The 22,295-nt window shown below is 36.3% G+C and overlaps 1 long non-coding RNA gene across 7 annotated transcripts in view; it reads left to right on the forward strand.

The window, feature by feature from the left end:
- LOC132664239 (uncharacterized) overlaps positions 1-22,295 on the forward strand; it is a 307,601-nt gene that overhangs the window by 118,347 nt on the left and 166,959 nt on the right. Inside the window, exon 4 of one of the 7 annotated variants that reach the window (XR_009603535.3) lies at positions 14,137-15,174. The exons of the other annotated variants lie outside the window; for them this stretch is intronic. This is a non-coding gene — a long non-coding RNA (uncharacterized LOC132664239). The remainder of the gene's footprint in view (positions 1-14,136; positions 15,175-22,295) is intronic. 7 annotated transcript variants of the gene reach the window in all.

Raw genomic sequence — 22,295 nt, forward strand, 5'->3', positions numbered from 1 at the left:
TTTAAACCAATCTCAAACACTAGGCAACACTTTAATTTTATGATAATAGACGTAAGATCGAATGTACATTTGCATACTTAACTTTAATGCTGCATGAAAAATAGGGGCATCATGAAATTAATTAGGACATTTACTTTTAGCTATAAGAAAGAAAACAAGTTATTATCCAGCAATTACCAGCTGTCCTTTAGGTGGCAGTATGTAGCAAGGAGACGCTGGCTGTAATAGTTGCTGGGTAGGCTCTCTCACAACAAAAAGTAAAAAGAAAAAAAATTCAGTTTCTTGTCAGAAATGTCTTCTTGCATCTCCTGCATTTAGTTTCTTTTTCTTCTTCTAATGCCGGTCTCTGGTTTGAATCTCTGAACATACATGCCCTGTATCACTGAAATCATTACTGTGCATTTTCTTTGGTTCAGAACAATATCTGTTCTTTAATACGTACCTCCAAGTATCCACGGTAGTGTTATGAGCCCTGTGGGTATTAAGGAATATTTTTTGACTGACTGACTGTCAATACTGAGTTGGAAGTAAACATCTCAACTGTTCTATCATTTTACGTTTTTCAAAATTGGAGCACAGAAGTTATCTGAAGAGTGTTGGCCAAGATATGAAGAACAAATATACAGGCATACTGTCTAAAAAATATTCAGAAATCAGTATTTGTTTCTGCAATTCTAGAGAAGAACTCCTGTGAGTTTCTCTCTGTGATGGATATGCTGTTCCATCTGGTTTTGTTGGGGATTAGGCTTTGCCAGATCTGTCCAAATGCTTTGTCATAAATTCAAATATGAAGCCATGTTTATCCCCTTTCATTATAACCGTATATCCATGCTGTACCCACTCTCTCCTTATGTGAATATAATTTTTATAACAAAAATATAAATATAGAATAAGTCCCTAAGAATTTTTTCTGACCACCTTTTCTCTTATCCAAGACGGGAGTTATTGGGTGTTTGGAAATAATGCATGTCTCTAATTACCAGTGATTTGTAAAAGAGACAGTAAAGGAATTAGAGCAGTCCAAACATTGCAGCTCCAAATCTTAATCATAGATTTATTACTTTTTATGTAATTATATTCTGTCCATGTCTGATTCAATTAGAAGTCTTTCCAACAAAGCAGGTTACAGCATCTGGAGCTTTTGATCTTCTTTAAGCCTCTGATGCAATCGGGCAAATGATCACTTCAAAAAGAGAACACAAACCCTCACCACCTATTTCCCAATTTCAAATGATCCTTTTAACCCTCTGTGCTTCCTGCAGCTGTTACCCTAAGTCAACAGCTGGGTTTAGTGGCAAGCTGAAAGCTTAACTATTGCAGAACATTTGAGCAATCTTCTAATGCTATGTTTGTCAACAATGGCTTATTTCCTTTGCCTCCTTTTTAAAAGGGCACTGAGCTTCAGCTCATTAATTCAGTTTATTAAAAAAAGAAAAGCAAAACTCTTGCAAAGAAACTATTTAAGATAACCTTTCCCAGCTATTTGACGTCTGTAGCCCTGCTAAGTTGCAAGGGGTTTTCTGCCTCCCTGGTCTTTTCAGTGTTTTCAAATTCATAGAAACAAGCTCTTTCCTTGACCCTAATTTGCTGCTTTCTGTCTTCAAGCTGTAATGCCCTTCTACTGAGTCTCTTGTGTTTTATCAGATGTCACTTGTTTTTATGCTCTTTATGCTTTATGTACTTTGTGCTTTTGTCCTTTTCAAACTACTGCAGATGATTGTGGGTTTCTGTTCCCTGACACAACTGTCCTAGTCCTTTGTAAACTTCCTCTTGTGGGTAGAACACTGATCAGCTGCTGTTTAATAAAGCAGGCATCTCATTTCATTCCTTCCACATCCATCAAAATGTCTTTTCCTAGAACTGGCATTCTTCCACTGTTATTTGGTTAACTTGCCACATACAAGTGATTTTTCATTTCTTGATTGGAGAAAGAAACTCTCAGGGGTAATGTATTTCTTGTCGAATACCAGTTTTCCTCCTAGACACAGAGAACTTGCTCCTCTGCCATTTTGATACCTATCCAGCCTCTACCATGTTGAAGCTACTGGCTTTTGTGAAAGTTAGTGATATTTGGAGAAAAATGTCACATATTTAAACTCATGTTGAGTTAAAAAACAAACAAAATACATAGTCTACATTAATGGACTGCTAAAATTAATTACGCTGATGGCAGTTCTGAATGTTTATGTGTATATATTTTTTCTTTATTTGTAAGAATCTCAAATCATAGCATTCATGCATAGATTCCCATTTAATTCCTTCCTACTCTTGTTAAGAAACAAGCAAGAGTTATTTTTCTCATTTTGTGGATGGGCAAAATGGAACAAGGCTAAGTGAGCAGAAATATAGTGACAGAGGAGGGAATAAATGTCTCCTGATTCCAAGCCTGCTGCACCCAGCACTTTGAAGCTGCTGGCTTCTATGAAAGTTAGTGATATTTGGAGGAAAATGTCACCATTAAAGCATACTATAGCTTCTACTGGACCAAAGGGATTCTGTATCTACCGTGAGAATGCAATGCAGTGATGTGTTTTTGAAGAGTCATGTGGATCTGTAACTGCTAAAAAATAAGGACAATTTTCTTTGATTACTCCAAGAGTCTGTTAACTGATTAGAAAGGGTGCTTAGTAATATAGGAGGCCTGAGACTTCTTGTGACCTTCTCCAACTGTACGGTCCATTTGGTGGTTTGTTATTAAAATACTATTAAATATCTAAAATATTCAGGATCTACACACAACATCTACTGAAAGGACTTTTTCTGAGGAGGTCAGCACTATATTAAAAAGTGTATATTTAACCTTTTTTCATAATTACAATACATCTTCATAAAGTACAAGTTTAGAATATGTAAAGATGCAAACCCAAATTGTCTGTAATTCTATCACTTTGGTTTAATTATTTTTCAGATTTTTAAGTAAACATACATACAAAGTTTTACAAAAATGGGTTTGTGAACGTCTCATGGGAAGTCCAACTAATAGCATTCTTTATTCACATTTTTTTGGGAAAAAACCCCAAAGTACTATCAAGGCCAAAGTTTAATACCAACAGAGGTTAGGCGGAGCAGGTAGCTTTATATATGTCAGCCAAATAGGCTTGCTAATAGGAAATTCCAGGATTATGCAGATTTCCCCATCTGGCCCCACATTGTTCTGAACTGGGGCTTGCCCATGCAAGAAGCCTGCCCAGGTAAAACTTAACCACATAGAAAAGAGGAAAATTTGTGTTCTCTGCAAGAAAGTTCCTTCTTAGGAGGAAGAGAGGGGAGCTAGGCAGAGCATGTCCAGTCAGTCTTTCCACATTTATCAACTAGTTAACTAGCAGGGCCAAGAGAATGTGCATTACACAAATTAGTTCCCCTTAACTGGAAATACACATCAAATATGGAGAAGTATTTCCCATCAGCAGGGTCACACAATACCTGTTGGTTTTTATTTTGTTCCCCCTCCCTCCATTTAACCAGGGAACTTAATTTTCCTCTAGATTCTATGTGAACCTACTGGACTTACATTGAAATAAAATGATTTAGAGGAAAGGATTGGAAACATTCTTAACATCTAGGAAACCATGAAGGCACTCTTGCCTAGATTGTGTGTGTGTGTGTGTGTGTGTGTTTGCGTGTGTGTGTGTGATGGACTATTACTCAGCCATATAAACAAGGAAATCTTGCTATTTGAAACAACATGAATGAACTTGGAAGGGCATTAAGCTAAGTGCAAATATACAAAGAACCCTTAAAACTCAATAAGAAAACAAATAACTTGATTAAAATTTGGCCAAAGATATGAACAGATCCTTTGCCAAAGATGATAGATCAATGGCAAATATGCATATGAAAAGATGCTCCACATCATTTGTCTTCAGAGTAATGTAAATTAAAACAACAATCATGGGCGCCTGGGTGGCTCAGTTGGTTAAGCATCTGACTCTTGATTTTGGCTCAGGTCATGATCTCAAGGTTCGGGAGTAAGAACCCTGCATCACGTTCTGTGCTGACGGTGCGGAGCCTGCTTGGGATTCTCTCTCCCTCTCTCTGTCCCTCTCCTGCTTGTGCTCTCTCTCTCTCAAAAATAAATACATAAACTTAAAAATAAACAACAATGAGATACCACTCATTTCACACATATTAGAATGGCTAGAATCTGGAACACTGACAGCACCAAATACTGGTGAGGATGTGGAACAATGGAACCTCATTCATTGCTAGTAGTGCTGCAAAATACTGCAGCCACTTTGGGAGACAGTTCTGTGGTTTCTTACAAAACTAAGCATATTCTTACCATACAATCCAGTAATCATACTTTTTGGCGTTTACCCAAAGGAATTGAAAACTTTTGTCCACCAGAAACTTGTACACATATGCTTATAGCAGCTTTATTCATAATTGCCCAAATTTGGAAGCAACCAAGATGACCTTTAGTAAGTGAATGAATAAACTGTGTGGTATATCCAGACATTGGAATATCATTCAACACTAAAAAGAAATGAGTTGCCAAGCCATGATGGGAGAACCTTAAATACATTTTACTAAGTAAGAAAAATTAATCTAAGAAGTCTACATATACTCTGTGATTTCAACCATATGACATTCTGGAGGAGGCAAAACTATGGAGACAGTAAAAAAAATATCAGTGGTTGTCAGGAGTTGTGGAAGAGGGAAGGATAAATAGGCGGAACACAAAGGATTTTTAGAGCAGTGCAATTACTGAGTATGATACTATGATGGTAGATACATGTCATTATAAATCTGTCCAAACTCATAGCATATACAATACAAAGAGTGAACTCTAGTGTAAACAATGGAGGCTGGGTGATGATGTATCAGTTTAGTTCTTCAGCTATAACAAATGTACCTCTCTGGTGTGGGAATGTTGACAATGGGGTGGCTCTGCATGTATAGGTCAGGGACATATGGGAAACCTCTGTACCTTCTGTTCAATTTTGCTCTGAACCTAAAGCTACTCTAAAAAAATAAGGTGTACATCATTCTGTGCTAAATTTGGTTATCAAAACTCTATTCCAAGGAGAAATATATCAATATTGGGTTAAATAATCAGAAAGGACTTAATGGAGGAAGATGGACATTTTTTGACCCCTGAAGGACTGATAAACTTTGGTTGCAGGTCAAAGGGGAAGTAGTATTAACAAAGGTGTAGTAGTATCTGAAGCTCAGAGAACTTAATTATGTTTGTTCTTAAGAGATAGTGACACATCTTAGATTAGAATATCAATCTGGGGACAGCTGGGTGGCTCGGTCAGTAAAGCGTCCGACTTCAGCTCTGGTCATGATCTCATGCTTCCTGGGTGTGAGTCCCCTGTAGGGCTCTGTACTGACAGCTCAGAGCCCGGAGCCTGCTTCAGATTCTGTGTCTCCCTCTTCCCTGCCCCTCCCCACTCACTCTCTGTCTCTGTCTCTCTCTCTCAAAAATAAACAATAAAAAAAAAAAAAGAATATCAGTTTGATTCTTGGCTTTCTTCTTAAACTGGCTTTGGAAAGTATATGTTGAGCCTTCAGAGCTGTGCTGAGATACAGTTCAGTACCTTCATGATTATAATATTTCTGCCTTTCTCCCTTTGTTCTTTGGACCATCTATGTTTTCCTGATCTTTGGAACAAAACATTGAAAATAGTAAGAACTGGAAAATTGAATAGTACTAGCAACTAGAAGAATTACCTCTGTGGGAACTTAACTTTAAATCTTGTGAAGCAATTATAAATAACCTTAATTAACGTTGGCTTAAACGTATCTGTGGTAACCACTAAGTGATAACTCTGGCCTACTGTTTAGGATTACATTACACAATAAATGGTAGCTACAATTAGCAGGCCAGTTAACAATATAGAGGATGCAGTGAAAATTGCTGAAACCAAGAATGTTAGCATCTAAAAAATTAGCATCTACAAAATGTTGTTCACCAGGGTCTAGTATAAATTCTGTGCTAAACAAGAGGGTCCATTGCTTTTTCACACTTACAATAATTGTTCTGATGAGATGTTGAATCAGCCATAATCATTTATATTTATAAATTGTGATTTCTTGGTATTTTGGTAATAACCTGCAACTGTGGAATTCTTCACCATTTGGAACCTGTTTGTGCTATGAATAATGAAAAACTGTTGTATCAAATAGTCTTTGGAGCATGGAAGTGTTTTCTACTGGAATATATTCTAGTAGTAGTTTTCTGATTCATGAATAGATAGGGAGGTGAAATGATTCAGTTAGAATTAGGGTTTTGAATTACATTAGCTATTATTTTTTTTCTCCCTTTCGGGAAAATCTAAAACCCAAGACAAAGCTCGAATTTAACAACTTCTATCACATAATCAGGTCATTCTTCTTTACATAGTAACTAATCTGAAACCATCAGGGTATGGATTATACTTTTAAAATGGTTTTTCTCTTTTAAAGCCACTAATATTTAACTTCAAAAAATTCAATTATTATAATCCTGTCTTCTGCCTACACAGCCAATAATATATAAAACCTTTAAAATGTTATTCGTTTCTGCCTATTTACCACCAAATCTTATACATAATATATTCTATATAATATATATGTAAAAAATGTTTCCTTTTGCCTTGTAAAATATTTTGAACCTAACTACATGTATATTTTTATTAAACATATATTTTACCTTCAACTTTCCCACCCATCATGTCTTAGTTGTTGTTTGCTAATGTGACTTTTTCTCTCTGCATTATACCCATTGAATGGGTGCTAATGAAATATTTGACTCAACCTCACTGGATATTTTTTTTTGTCTTGTACTCTTGGAGTGTTCTGTTGGCTAATTATCTTTAGAAAGTAAATCCTATCTATTTAAAGTTTTATGTTATGATAACATGATATAATACCTACTATTAAGTAGTTACTTTGACATTAAATAGCCTACTTTAGGATATTTATTTGTAACATCATTATGGATATCATAACCTCACATGATTTTACAAACATGTCTAAAAATTTACATTTTTCCAAAAAGCCTTACCATAAATTCTTTCAGAGAAATGTACAGTTATGTTTTCTAAGAGACACTAACTTCCTATGGGGAAAATTGAACAATCATTTCTAGGAAAATCAAAGTTTGACCTACCTACATAAATTAATGTTGGTTTTCAAACTGGTCCTTGTACACACAGGGTAGGGAGAAACTGAAGAAAGAGGTAGATTCCTCCATATTGATAGGTAGCAGTTTTAATAAGGAAGAGAATTTACAAACAAGAGGCTTGTCTTAGATGCTTGCAAGACACATAGATCTTCACATCCACCCGTCAGAATCGTATAAGTTTATATAAAAATCTCAACCCGGTTCAGTCACAAACCTAGTCCACATAGCCTCGACACCACATTTCTGTCTCAAGGCTATCCTTGGAGCAGCTTCTGGGAGTGGGGAAGGCAAGCAGGACACGTTAGAAGGACAAAAGTTGTGGGGGGGGAGGCTCCAGTTGCCCAGGTTCAGCTAGAAGGTCAACTGGTGGTCATGTCTTCTTGATAACCTCCTCCAACAATTAGTCTTAATGAAGATACTGAAGGTGATTGCTCTGCATAGTGGGAGTGTGGTAGGAAAAATGACAATTCTGTCTCTTGTATATGACATCACATTCTTGTGAAAGTTGTTCTTTGGTTTGTTTTTAGTATTATTTTTTTTCATCTTTGATTCATTCATTCAGTTGTTACTCAAAATAGGAAGGGTGAAAATAGTCACATTCCCATTAGGAATAATAGTGTGTGACTGACAGGCGAGTCTGCCATTGTGGTTTAGTAACAATGTTACAACTGTTCCAATCTTTTACAGTTGTGATTCGTTAAGTACCTGCTATGGCTCTGCCATTTCTTTCATTATATGTTAGCTTTTGAGTCAATTTCTGTCATTTTTTTTTCTCTAGCCATGACTAACCCAGTGGGGCTGTATAGAAGCAATCATCCTTTCATAATCGATAGCCCTGCTTTGTTCTAGGACATTAGTTGGTGACCTTTTTTGCAATAAGCGTTTTGTTACTCTTGGATCATATTGATGAAGTTTGATTAGAAATCCAGGACCCTGTCAAGTAAAGAAGGGTTTCTATGGGATTGAAATAGAATGTGTTACTCAGGAAGCCTTAAGATACATGTAAACTCTTTAGGAACAGATTAGAGTCACGTGTGAGTTAAAACCATGTGTCATATCAAAGTTTTAAGAAGATAGGAGTGTCTGTTGGAATGAAAACGTATGCAGACAGTCAGTCTAGTACGTGTATGTGTTCCACAAATTCATATCTGTGTCAAACATAAGGTTTTAGAAACTTGATAACAATTCTCCACAGTATACATGTCAGCACTACTACTGCCTGTGAAGAGAAGAGAGAATTGTTTCAATAGGTTTGCCTCAGGTTAGTTACCGAACTCGTAAGTTAGTGATTAAGAAAACGTTTTTGACATCTTACTTTTAGGAAGGATGTGTGCTAATTTCCTTTTCTCATAGTATTTTTAGGTACTGCCCAAGACGATTAATTCAGAACTAGAAATTTAACTACATAACTTAAAGTCATAGAGGCAATCACTGGGATAATTCAAATGAATAGTAGGTGGAAGGGAGAAAGGGAGAGGAGAGCAAGGAAGGTACCCAAATTCTTCATCTCTCATGATGAGGAGACAAGGGAGACTCTCAGGCATTTATGAATAAAGAGGGATATATACATATGTTGTGGTGATAGTAACGAGTTAAAAAACTAAAAATGAAAACGTTGAAATACTTACTTTGGGAGTATAGGGCTGGAAGGTCATATCTGGGGAAAAAAAGGCCTTGCCTTTTTACTCTTAACTACTGTATCATTTTAATTTATTTTTTCATGTGGATCCTTATCTTTAGAAAAGATACTCCCCTTTGGCATTTCCATTCTCTGTTCTGTCTATATCTTTTATAATCATAAGCAGCTTTACCCAAATCTCACATAGCTTAAATCTCCCCATCTCTCTATAAGAATGAGCCCTCGCATGTGACTTCTAGAGCATTTTCACTGGGTTCATGTGTTCATGTTCACTGATGACCTCTGGGTAGGACTGTCTACAGGGTGCCTACACTGTCATCTTAAGGGTTTATTGTAGCAAAATAGTTGTTACAGAATATGGTTCCAAAGGTTAGAACAAAAATCTATATGCAAACATAGGAATATAGGAAGAGTCGGAGTTGTCAAAGATGGAATGAATAATTTCCAGAGGTACTGAGGACCTGTCACTGGGAGGCTCAGCTTAGGGTAGGTGGCATTAGCATCATTCATGTAGTAGATGGTGAGATGAAATTGTGACTGTATTTCTACCTTACAGAAATGTAGAGTATATGTAGAAAATCTTTCTTTCTTTAGGTGTGTAGAAGAGGCTACATATAGTCCATAGGCCCTAGGGTAGTATTTTTCCATATATGATCTGTTGATGCCCTCATGAGAATCAGCTGCAGTGTTTGGAAATTTCTGGACCCCAAAGTATACATGCTGCCTCAGAATCTTTTGAGTCCTGGGAATCTTAACTTTTAATAAGCTCCCCAGGTGGTTCTGGTGCCCACTAAAGTGTGAGAATCTCTGCATGTAAGACAGAAACAAGTACAAAATTTGTGCCAGATGACTCTGTTTCAAGAATGGGCTTTTATGTGACCATGACAGTCTATACAGTGAGTAAGTGTTCAGGGAGAAGATGGCTAGTGCCAGGATTTTAAAAAATTGTGTTCATTTTGGTTTTGTAGTTTTATCTCCTCTCTTCATTTTATTTTTCTTTCGCTTCGTGCTATAGCAATAGTGATGAATGCTAATGAGGCTATAGTTAATCCAACCCCAGGCACTCATTTTCAGGTAATTATTTGAAACCAGAATAGCACTTAACAGCACTGACTTACCTGTTTGGGAGATTAACTAATTAAAAGCTCAATCAAGACAGACTCCCCCCCCACCCCCCACCCCTAAACTGGTTAAAAGGAAGGAATGAAAAAAAGAAACATATTTTGCCCTCTAATGTTTTTCTGCCATCATTTTATATTATTAAAATATGGGGTGTATTTTTTATTTCTCTATTCTATAAATAGGATGGCAGATTAATATGAAATGGTGGGGGAGACACAACTGAAAAATGAATCAAATGTATTCAGCCAGATTTATTTCAAAAGATGGAGTAGAAGAGGACAGTATTTTAGACAGCTTATCCAAATGATTAAGAGAAAACAAATAAAAGTTTTGAGTTTCATTAACTAGGTATATTTTTTATACCGTCTCAAGCCACTATACTTCATAGATGTAAATTTTAGTCCAAATTATCATTGGCCTAATAAGACAGGTTAATGAGATATATACTACAGTATAAGAAATCACTCCATTGGTTGAGTGTAAACAAATGCCACTATCTTGTCATTGATACGATGAGAGAGGATTTTTTTTTTTTTTTTTTTTTTTGGAGACGACCATCAAATCAAACTTCAATATATTTTCCACAGTCTTACACTTGGCCAGGTCAGTATTGGAAATGTGTCTTCCTGGGAGCCCTTTTTGCACTTGGGTGCCCATTTACTTTTGGAGCTGTGTAGTGATATATCAAAACCATCTTTTTAAAGAAAAATCCATTTCAAATGACAGTGTCCTATCTTTAAAAGTTTCCAGCCATCTAAACATTCTAAGAAAAGATAAAATACCTGCTATGGGCAGCAGGATTTTGGCTAAATTTTACACATTATTAATCTTATGATGTTCACTCACATACTCTGGGTAGTTTGGTTACACTTTTCCTTTTCATATGCACTTTTAAACTGTATAATGTTGCTGCACTTTCTCCTCAGAGGTGACTGTGATATTGTTGTGTGTGAAATGATCCTGTTCATAGTTTGATGTCATCTTGTTAAATCTCAGAAGTGATTAGGGGGTCCTTTGGTTTGAGAAACACGTTAAAATATAACTATTGCCATTCATGAATTCAGATTCATCCATGGAGATTATTCCTCCCTTTTTTTCTTTTGAAATGAAAAGATGAGGGATTTTTAAATTATTCTTAAGATGTTACACGCTCTTCAATAGAATCTGAATTGTAACTGAAATAAATATGCATCTAATCTATAGGATTTACACACAGTTTTTATCACCATTTCAATTTCAAGCTTTCATTATCTGCTGCTAGCACTGTCACTTTGGACTAGCTCATTTCTCTCCCCACTCCCACCCCCCCACTTTGATTGGGACAACAAAAGATATAGGCCCTTTTTATATTTCATCACAATGTTTTAGGCTTAGTAAAAAATCTTGTAATATATGCATTCATTCATGCATGCTTATCTCATGGAATAAGGTAGCCCTATGATTTACTTCTGTTCTTTTCCTTTTCTTGTTGAAATTCTGAAGCTCTTCTTTTTTATTTCTAAATTCATTTTTTCTAGTACATCCAATTTTCTCCAGCACTCCCATGAACTGCTGTGGGTGGTGATGGGTGATGTATTGCGATAGCTCTTCTCCACTCTGCACATCCCCCCTGAGTGGCTTTATAGAATATGGGAAGGTACAGTATAACTGGCAGATGGACTTTCAAATAGCATTCACTGAGGTCTTTCCCTTTCATATCAAGAAACATGAGCTATATACCCTACTTAGTATGCTGACATTTCACAATTGATATCCTCATATATTTTCCCTTTCACTTGATAGGCAGGGATGGGAATTGAGGTGCCCTTTTCAAACACAAAATGCTTTCTTTTTTAGCATCTGTGAATGTTGACTACAACAAATCTATCTGACTGAATTCTACTCGTTTTCTAAATTCCTACACCATACACCTAATGCTGTGCCTACCGAGTATTGGAAAAATGCTGAGTGTTTCCCTAAGAGTTCATTACCAGTTTGGCTCAATGATCGCTATATTCCAATGTATATTTAATTAGGAAATTGTTAAGAAAGTAATTTTTTTTTAATTTTTTTTTTAACGTTTATTTTTGAGACAGAGAGAGACAGAGCATGAACAGGGGAGGGGCAGAGAGAGAGGGAGACACAGAATCCGAAACAGGCTCCAGGCTCTGAGCTGTCAGCACAGAGCCCGACGCGGGGCTTGAACTCACGGACCGTGAGATCATGACCTGAGCCGAAGTCAGACGCTTAACCAACCGAGCCACCCAGGCGCCCCAAGAAAGTAATTTTTATGCCATCTTTTATTTCTTTTTTCCTCCACTTGTTTGAGTACTTGTATTTTATGGATTTAAAATGTCACAGATATTGGTGCTAAAAGTACTCTTGAACAGTTTGATGATATCAAATATAGTGTTCAAAAAAAATCTTGACAGTGAGCAGTATCATCTAGTTTAATTTAGGTCCTGTGTTTTGAACTTATTTTTACCTTGTACTCTGGAACAATTAGATGGCCAAGCAATTTTCCCCAATGGGAAAAATGAGTTTTGCCAAAAAGATAGGGAATTGCACCTTACGCCTTAAGCTTCTTTATAAAAGGCAGTTTCAAATATCAAGAACTTTCAGCAGAAATATCACATGCTTGTTCTCAGTCCTGCAGTAAATTTGGTTATGGAAAATTTAATACAGTCTGTGTGGAGAGTCTGGAGATAAGTAAGTGTGTTGTTTCCTCTTGGGTAACTCCAAATTGTTTTCTTTAAACTTGTGATTTAGCAGGTAATCCTCTAGGTGAACCTTGACAATCTGGTTATACTGTAACACCAGGCCCTCCGAAAGTAGCCGGTGATTGGCTGTCTGCCTCACTGCTTTCAGCTCTGGGCCTAGGGGAAAGAGACATGTGTTAATGATGAATTTTAGTGTGAGGTTTATTTGGATTGAAAAGTAGCCATGAATTGTCATAAAAGATGTTTTTCAGGGGTTTAGGACCCATTAGTGAGCAGTGGTTTTTGAAAATTTCATTTGTAGAGTTATAACCCCTGGTACCACCTCTCCTGCTTATTTAGGGGGCAAATCTTGTGAAAGATTTAAGATTAACCTATAGAAGCAGAAAAAAATTGTCTTCTGAGAGTAGAAAAGAATCTGTCATAGGTAAAGTTTCAAAATCAATGACACTGACTATTTTGTGGTAGGACAAAAGTAGATTTTGTTAGAAGTGAGTGGGCACGGCGGGGACAAGTTATTATTTATGAAAGTAGCTAACAGTTTTAAAGCCACGGTTATATGTAGATGCTGGGCCAATTGCTTCTTTTGTATAATCACATTTTATCCTTATAACCCTATAAGGTAGGAAGTATTATTTCTCCTGTTACAAAAGTGAGAGAATTGAGACTCAAGAAGATAATTAGGGAAGACAGAATACACCTACATTGAATCTCTGGAACCTGTGTATGTATTATCTTACCATGCAAATGAGATTTTTCAGATGTGATTGAGATTAAAGATCTTGGGACTGGGTTTTGGTTATCCTGGCTTATTGGGGTGGCTCCATCCTCATCACATCAGTCTTTAAAAGGAGGAGCATTTTTCCTGGCTGTGGTTAAAGATACAAATGTGATGATGGAAGAAGGGTCAAAGAAATTTGAAATTATGGCTTTGAAGATAGAAGAAGGGGGCTGTGAGCTGAAAAGTAGGTACCCTCTGGAAACTGGAAAATACAAGGAAACAGACTCTCTTCTAGAAGGTTCAGAAAGTGTTTTAGTTTGTTTAGGTTGCTAAGACAAAACACTTATAAATGACAGAAATGTATTTCTCACAGTTCTGGAGGATGAAAGACTAAGATCAGGATACCAGCATGATCAAGTGAGGGCCATAGACTTCTTGTTATAACCTCATATGGCAGAAGGGCCTACAGAGCTCTGTAGGGTTCCTTTCATAAGAGCACTAGTCCTATTCATGAGGGCTCTACCTTCATGACCTAAGCACCTCCAAAAAGCTCCACTTCCAAATTGCATCACATTAGGATTTCAACATAGAAATTTTTGGAGGACACAAACATTCAGAAAGGAACAGAGCATTGCAAACATTTTGATTTTACTTCTCTGAGAGCTGTGTCAGACTTCTGAACCTCCTAGAATTGTAAGATAATAAATGTGTTGTTTTGAGTCACTACATTTGTGGTAATTTGTTACAACATTAGAAAATTAAGACAGTAATACTATTTATATCTGTAGAAGACCTGAGAAAGCCTCAGAATCCCTAGCAGGACTGACAAAAGGTATTTCTCTCCCAGACCAGTCAGTAAAGATTGGAGGAGGTAGATGCTACCTCAAACGTGAAGACAGCAGCTCAAGACTTCAAGGAACATGAAAAATCAAGGAAATGACACTGCAAAAGGATCACAACAATTTGCCAGTAACTAACCCCAAGGACATAAATATCTGCAATTTATCTGATAAAAATAGCTGTTTTAAGGAAGCTCAATATACTACAAAAAAAAAAAAAGACACACAGACAATGAAACAAAATTAGGGAAACAATAGATGAGCAAAATGAGAAGTTTAACAGAGATATAGAAATAACGAAAAGGAACCAAACAAATTCTGGAGTCGAAGACTATAATACATGAAATGATAAATTCAATAGAGGGCATCGGTAACAGAACGCATCAAATGTAAAAAAAATGTGCAAAGTAGAAGACAAGAACTTTGAAGTCATGAGAGAACAAAGGGAAAAGAGTGAAAAAGAGTGAAGATAGCCATGTGAACTATGGACAGCATCAAGAGAAGCAATCTGAATTACTGGAGTCCCAGGAAAAGAGAGAAGGGGACAGAAAACTTACTTAAAAAAATAATGGCTGAGGCCTTCCCAAATCTGGGGATAGATATGGACATCCAAGTTCATGAGGTTTACTGATCCCCCAACTCAACTTAAAGAGATCTTCTCCAAGACACATTACAATAAAACTGGTGAAAATCAAAGACAAAGAATCATAAAAGCAGCAAGAGAAAAGAAGCTTGTCACTTACATTGGAATCTGCATAAGGCTATCAGTGAGTTTCTCAGCAGAAACCTTAAGCTAGGCCATGAGAGAGTGGGAAGATACATTCAAAATGCTGAAGGAGAAAAACTGCCAGAAAGGAATACTTTATCTGTCAAAGTGGTCCTTCAGAAATGAAGGAGAGATAGAGATCCTCCCTGACAAAGAAAGCTAAGGGAGTTCATTACCACTAGACCTGTCTTGTAAGAAATGCTGAAAGGAATTCTTCAAGTTAACATGAAAGAATGCTAATTAGTAACATGAAGGCAAAATATACAACATATTGAGAAAGGTAAGTATATATTTAAATTCAGAATACTCTACTACTGTAATATGGTGATGTGTTAACCACATAACTCTAGTAAAAAGGTTAAAGGATAAAAGTATTAAAAATAACTATCAGAGGGGGACCTGGGTGGCTCAGTCAGTTGAGCGTCCGACTTTGGCTCAGGTCATGATCTCGCGGTTTGTGAGTTCAAGCCCTGCGTCGGGCTCTGTGCTGACAGCTCAGAGCCTGGAGCCTGCTTCAGATTCTGTGTCCCCTTCTCTTTCTGCCCCACCCCTGTTTGTGCTCTGTCTCCCTCTGTCTTTCAAAAATGAATAAACATAAAAAAAAAATTAAAAAAAAATAACTATCAGGGCACCTGGGTGGCTCAGGCAGTTGAGTGTCCAACTCTTGATTTCGACTGAGGTCATGGTCTTACAGTTCGTGGGATGGAGCCCTGCATCAGGCTCTGCACTGTTAGTGCGGAGCCTGCTGGGGATTCTCTCCCTCCTCCTTCACTCTGTCTCCCTCTTTCTCTGCCCCTACCTAGCTCATGCTCTCTCTCTCTCTCTCAAAATAAATAAATACACATTAAAAATAACTTTAACTACAATAATTTGTTAAAGCACACCAATATAAAATAGGTAAAGTATGACATTAAAAACATAAAAAGGGGGATAGCAGAGTAGAATTTTTGTGTGTGATCAAAGTTGTTAAAAGCATAAAATAGACTGTTAACATCTAATAAGGTGTTTTATGTAAGCATCATGATAAATACAAAGCAAAACTACAGTAGATACACAAAAGATAAAGAGGATCAAAGCATACCACTATGGAAAATTGTCAGTTCACAAAGGAAGACAGCAAGAGAAGAAGAAAAGAACAAGGAAACTACAAAACTGCCAAAACCCAATATAGTGGCTTTGGTAAGTCCTCATCTATCAATAATTGCTCTAACTATAAGTGGATTGAATCATCCAATCAAAAGTCACAGGGCAGCTGGATGGATAAAAAATAAGACCCAACTATATGCTGCCAATAACAGACTAACTTCAGAATTAAGGACACACATAGGCTCAAAGTGAAGGGAAGGAAAAAGATATTCCATGCAGGTGGCAACCAAAAGAGAGCAGGGGTAACTATAGACATCAGACATAACATCAGACAAAGTAGACTTTAAGACAAAGACAGTAGTAGTAAGAGTGAAAAAGGTCATTTTATGATGATAAATGGGCCAAATTATCAAGAGTCTATAACAATTGTAAATATATACACCCAACATTGAAACATCTAAACGTATTAAGCAAATAATAACAGATCTGAAAGGGGAAATAGACAACACTACAGTAATACTAAGGGATTTTAATACCCCACCCTCGATAATGGATAGATCATTCAGAGAGAAAATCAGTATGGAAATGTTGGACTTGAACTATACTTTCGATCAAATGGACCAAACAGACATATACAGAACATTCCTTCCCATAGCATCTGAATACACATTCTTTTTTTAAAAAAATTTTTTAACGTTTTATTTATTTTTGAGAGAGACAGAGACAGAGTGTGAGCGGGGGAGGGGCAGAGAGAGAGGGAGACACAAAATCTGAAGCAGGCTCCAGGCTCCAGGCTGTCAGCACAGAGCCCGATGCAGGGCTCAAACTCTTGAACCGTGAGATCATGACCTGAGCTGAAGTTGAGCGCTTAACCAAAGGAGCCACCCAGGCGCCCCTGAATACACATTCTTTTAAAGCACGAACCGTCTCCAGGGTAAGGTCATATGTTAGGTAACAAAACAAGTATTATCATTTAAAAAGATTGAATTTATACCAAGTACTTTTTCTGGCCACAGAGATATGAAATCAGAATTCAATACCTGGAAAAACAGTGTAAAATTCACAAATATGTGGAGATTAAATAATACACTCCTCAACAACCAGTGAGTCAAAGTTGATATGAAAAATACTGAAACAAACAAAAATGGGAAAATAATAATACCTGAACTAATAGGATGCAACAAAAGCACTTCTAACAGGGAAGTTCATAGGGATGAATAGAAATCTCTCAAATAAACAACCTAGAGAGTAGACTCAAGATAAGGTTAAAATCATGAGCCAGATCAGTCAGGGCTTTTATAGGCCATGCTTATGAGTTTGTATTTTATTCTAGCCACTATAAGTAGCTGTAAAAGAGTTTGTAAAGCGAGGGAATTACCTGACTTGATTTATGCCTTACAAAAGTTTGATATGTGGAGAATGAATTGTGGGGGACAAAAGTCGAGGCAGGGAGGCAAAGAGGTCTATAATCCATGACATACACAGTAATGATACCCACTGCTTCTTTTCAGTCTTGCGCAAGTTTAGTGCATGTCTTCTCCTAAAAGAGATTATACGTGATTATTGTCTCTAGAAAAAGGCAGAGGGGGCTGCCTTACAAGGCGTTACCTTTCAGTCAAGATTTCAACTGCCCAAATAGGAGCTCCCTAAATGACTGGACATAAATCACAAAGATTTCTGTCAGCCTTGATGTCATACTAAAATTTACCCCATCTGCATAGACATTTGTATTTTATTCCCCCAAATTTGGGGAGAATTTGGTAGGTGTGATTTGGGAGCAAATATTAACCTAATCTGTGAGTTGGAAAGCTGACATATGAAGAAATAACTTCTTTAGTATCACAGCTTACATAAGAGTCATTTTAAATATCTTCTTCCAACTCTTGGTAACATTTATAAAATTCAGGATAAATAGCCAAGTTTATTGGTTATAAAATCATGTCTTATATGGATCTAATATCTCTACATATTCTTGTTACCTCTGAGGATGAACTCACCTTCATATAAGAAGCTTATTTTGCTCTAAAGACATTACGTGGAATTTAAAAGATGGCAAAAATAGAAGTGAATGCAACTTGTAATTTCATTTTGAATTAAAAAACCATCACTAGGGCAAAATTCGACAATCATGACAAGCTAAGGTTTTGTACAGAAGAAAAAATACTTTAAGACATTCAAAAGCTAATCATCTTACAACAATAAACACTTATCCACATTGTTTCTACGTAGTATTCCGCTTGTTAAAGAGATTTTAAGAGTCTGCATTAGTGTGTAGAGTTAGTGCCATGTTGGTGAATTAGAGTTGCTAACTACTTGAATTGTCAACTGTGCATTTTGGTTAGATTTTTGCCTTGAATGCTAATGTGGTGTTTTAAGTATCATTTTGATGAATTTTATTGTTACACTAGACACACTCTGGTTTTTCCAATCAGTCATGTCCACTTCATCACTGTCGATGTGCTAATCATCATAACATTAAATATGACCAGAGGTAAACATTATTGAAAGCTTCGCCCGTTAGTGCAGTTTTACAGTAGCGTCATTTTGTTTTTATTTCCTTTGATTTTATGCTGATATGGGTTTCCGCCGTATTTGCCTGCAGCCTCTTTCAACTTTTCCTTTTAATTAAAAAGCCTAATTGGGAGTAATAAAAACTTCCAATTAAGCCTTTTAAATAAAAACTGAAAGCTGAAAGTGGCTGTGGTTGCAGATACAGGCCGGCACTGACACTTTCATTATGGCAAGATTCTATTACTGCAGAACAATTTGTGGTTTCCAGGTTTCACTCAAGACCTGTGAGTTAGGAGAAGTGGACCTTGGAAGGGATACCCAACCAGATAATTATACAGTTAAACATCCATGTTTTTTGAGGGGGCTTTACTTTTGAGGCAAAGAAGGGTACTGAAGGGGCGCTTAAATCAATCATTATCGTGGAGTGTTCATTAGATTAAGATTTCAGTAATATTGCACTTTTTAAAATAAAAATAAGATTTTAGTATTTGAATAAAAAGATAAAATATTCTAGCTTATTTGTTGTTTCCATTTAGTTATAAAACAGTATAAAGGTTTTTGAGTTGCTTTTTTTTCTTTCATTTCCCACACTGGGGAAATATGCTTAGAAAAAGCCTGCAGTGAGCCCTAGGATTATACAATCTATAATTGGACAGATTGGTGCATAATTTGCTGATTTGTGTATACTAATTGAATAATAAAAGGCTAAAACAGACTTTTTATACTATTTGAAATGTGTAAATATGTAACTTTTTGGAGTTTTCCTCTAAATATATATTTCATAAATTTAATTCCTCTTAGCTTATAGCATCATATGTCTGGGAGCAGGAGGGGAGAGTCTGATGAGAATTGGATTGGGGGGGTATTTTTAGCTTTGGTTATGATTGGCTGTTAGTTGATTTCATATGCTTTGCAAATGTTAAAGAGGGAAACTTTCTATGTCTGAATGACTCAGTTAAGTGAAATATTATTTTACTTTTTTTAATTTAAGGTTTATTTATTTGAGAGAGAGAGAGAGAGAGAGAGAGAGAGAGAGAGCATGAGCTGGAGCCAGGGAGGGGCAGAGAAAGAGAGAGAGAGAATCCCAAGCAGGCTCCACAATGTCAGCGTAGAGCCTAATGCAAGGTTTGAACTCACAAGCCATGAGATCATGATCTGAGCTGAAATTAAGAGTCAGAGGCTTAACTGACTGAGTAACCAGGAACCCCATAAAATATATTTTTAAAACACATTTTTACCTTTTTATATCTATGGTCACCATTTATCCCTATTTTTAACATTCAGCCTTATTGTTTATTTTCTAATACAAATACTACCTGTTGCTTACTAAAAACTTGGAATGTATTTTAAAAAGCTCAAAATTAAGTATAATCTTACCTCAAACCACAGGTAACATGTTTGATATAGTTCTGTCCAATTTTTTTTTTTTTTTGAGAGAGAGAGAGTGAGTGAATGTGGGGGAGGGGCAGAGGGAGAGAAAAAGAGAATCTCAAGTAGTCTCCATACCCAGTGCCCGGCCCTCTGAGGGGCCCATCTCACGACCCTGAGATCATGACCTGAGACAAAATCAAGAGCCGATCGCTTAACCTACAGAGCTACCCAGGCATCCTTGTCCAATATTTTCTAATGTGTCCTTTCTTCATACAAACATACAAATGGGCAAAATAATAAAATTGTGATTATATTGTTTATAATGTTGTACTTGTTTCTTTTTCATTTAACATTATAAGCATTTTCCATATTTCAAAGACATATATGTTCATCCTTATTCGACCTGTCTCTAATTTTGGGGATTGAGGTCCCCATCATAGCAGGTCAGAGTGTGGGTTTTAGAGTCATGGATTTAATTCTTGGTTCCAAAATCTACTAGCTATGTGATCTTGAACAATTCCCTTTTATGAGTTTTCATTTTCTGCTGCATAAAATGCAGAAAAGTATTATATGCACCTCTGTGACAGAGATGAAGATTATGTGGGTTATATATGTAAAAGTGCCGAGACACAAAGTAAGCACTACATAATACTGTTATTATTTTCAGTTATTTTCCATTTTCAATAATCTGTGAGTTTCAAATAATCTAATATTTCTACTTGGATAAGATTTGGCAAAATTAGCTCATTCCCTGTTATTTTTAGTCCCATTAGATGCCTCTAGAATGATTTTATTTAGATTTATTCTCAGTAACGTTGGGATTATTCTTAGATAGTTTATGCAGTTTTTTGGTAGCTTTTTTATATGCTTTGGTAGTTCATTATAAATGAAATCATTTTTCTTTATTGCATTTTTAAACCTTTATTTATTTTGAGAAAGAGAGAGAGAGAGAGAGAGAGAGAGAGAGAGAGCACCAGCAGGGGAGGGCAAGAGAGAAGGAGAGAGAGAGAAGCCCATGCAGGGCTCATTCCCGCTAACTGCAAGATCATGACCTGAGCTGAAATCAAGAGTAGGCTGCTTAACTGACTAAGCCGCCCAGGTGCCCTGAAAAATTTTTTTTTTGCATTCTGTATGTCAACTGTATTAGTTCTCTTTTTTAAATGTGAGGTATACGTAGCATACAGTGCTATATTAGTTTCAGGTGTAAAATATAATGATTCGACAATTCCGTATATTACTCAGTTCTCATCACAGTAAGTGTACTCTTAATCCTCTATTTTGTCCACCTCCCCATCCACCTTCTCTCTGGAAACCACCAGTTTGTTCTCTGTATTTAAAGGTCTGCATTTTTTCTTTTCTTTGCTCATCTGTTTTGTTTCTTAAATTCCACATCTGAGTGAAATCATGTGTTTGTCTTTGTCTGACTTATTTCACTTACCATTATACTCTGTAGGTCCATCCATGTTTTTTCAAATGGCAAGATCTCATTCTTTTTTATGGCTGAGTAATATTTGTGTGTATGTATGTGTGTGTAATATGCCACATCTTTATGCATTCATGTATTGATGGACTTTTGATGGACACTTCGGTTGCTTTTATACTTTTTTTCCCAGAAAATTATCTACTTCATGAATTTCTTTTCAAATATATTAACATACAATTTTGCGTTTAATATACTGGTAATTTGAAAGAACAATCCTTTTACTTATCAGACAAACTTTTCCATGTTTAATTTTATTTACCTTTTATTTTTGACTAGATTTTCTAGAGATTTATTAACAATATTATTTTTTAAAGAAAATATAAGCTCTTGGATTCATTTTATTTTCATTTTGCTTCAAATTTACTTTTACTCTTATTTTAAAAAATATTTTTTATTTATTTTTGAGAGAGAGAGAGAGACAGAGTGTGAGCGTGGGAGGAGCAGAGAGAAAGGGAGACATAGAATCCAAAGCAGGCTCCAGGCTCTGAGCTGTCAGCACAGAGCCCGATGTGGGGCTCAAACCTACAAACCATGAGATCATGACCTATCTGAGGAAGTTTAACTGACTGAGCCACCCAAGTGCCCCTTTACTCTTATTTTTTTAACTTAATTATTTTTATAATTTCCCCAGGTCAATGATTACCTTATTTTTAAAAAGCTAGATTATGTATTTATAATAAATTTTCTTCTGAGTGTACCTTTGCTTATATTTGGTGTATTGCCTTACATTTTTCTTTTTTTTCTCATTTTCTTATGTGCTCTTAAATTTTAGAAAAGTGTTTTTTGACCCTAATATTATCTAAATTGTTGTTTTATCATTTTATCATCATTTCTTCTCGTGGCTATTGGTTATTGTGGCAGTTTCCTTTATCTGTAAGTCTCCCTATTACACCATGCTCCAGACTGCTAAAAGCAATATGCTGTCCTCAATAGATGTTGCTGAAGGGTAC

This window comes from Panthera onca, chromosome F2 (assembly GCF_046562875.1).
Source record: "Panthera onca isolate mPanOnc1 chromosome F2, mPanOnc1 haplotype 2, whole genome shotgun sequence".
Lineage (NCBI taxonomy): Eukaryota > Metazoa > Chordata > Mammalia > Carnivora > Felidae > Panthera > Panthera onca.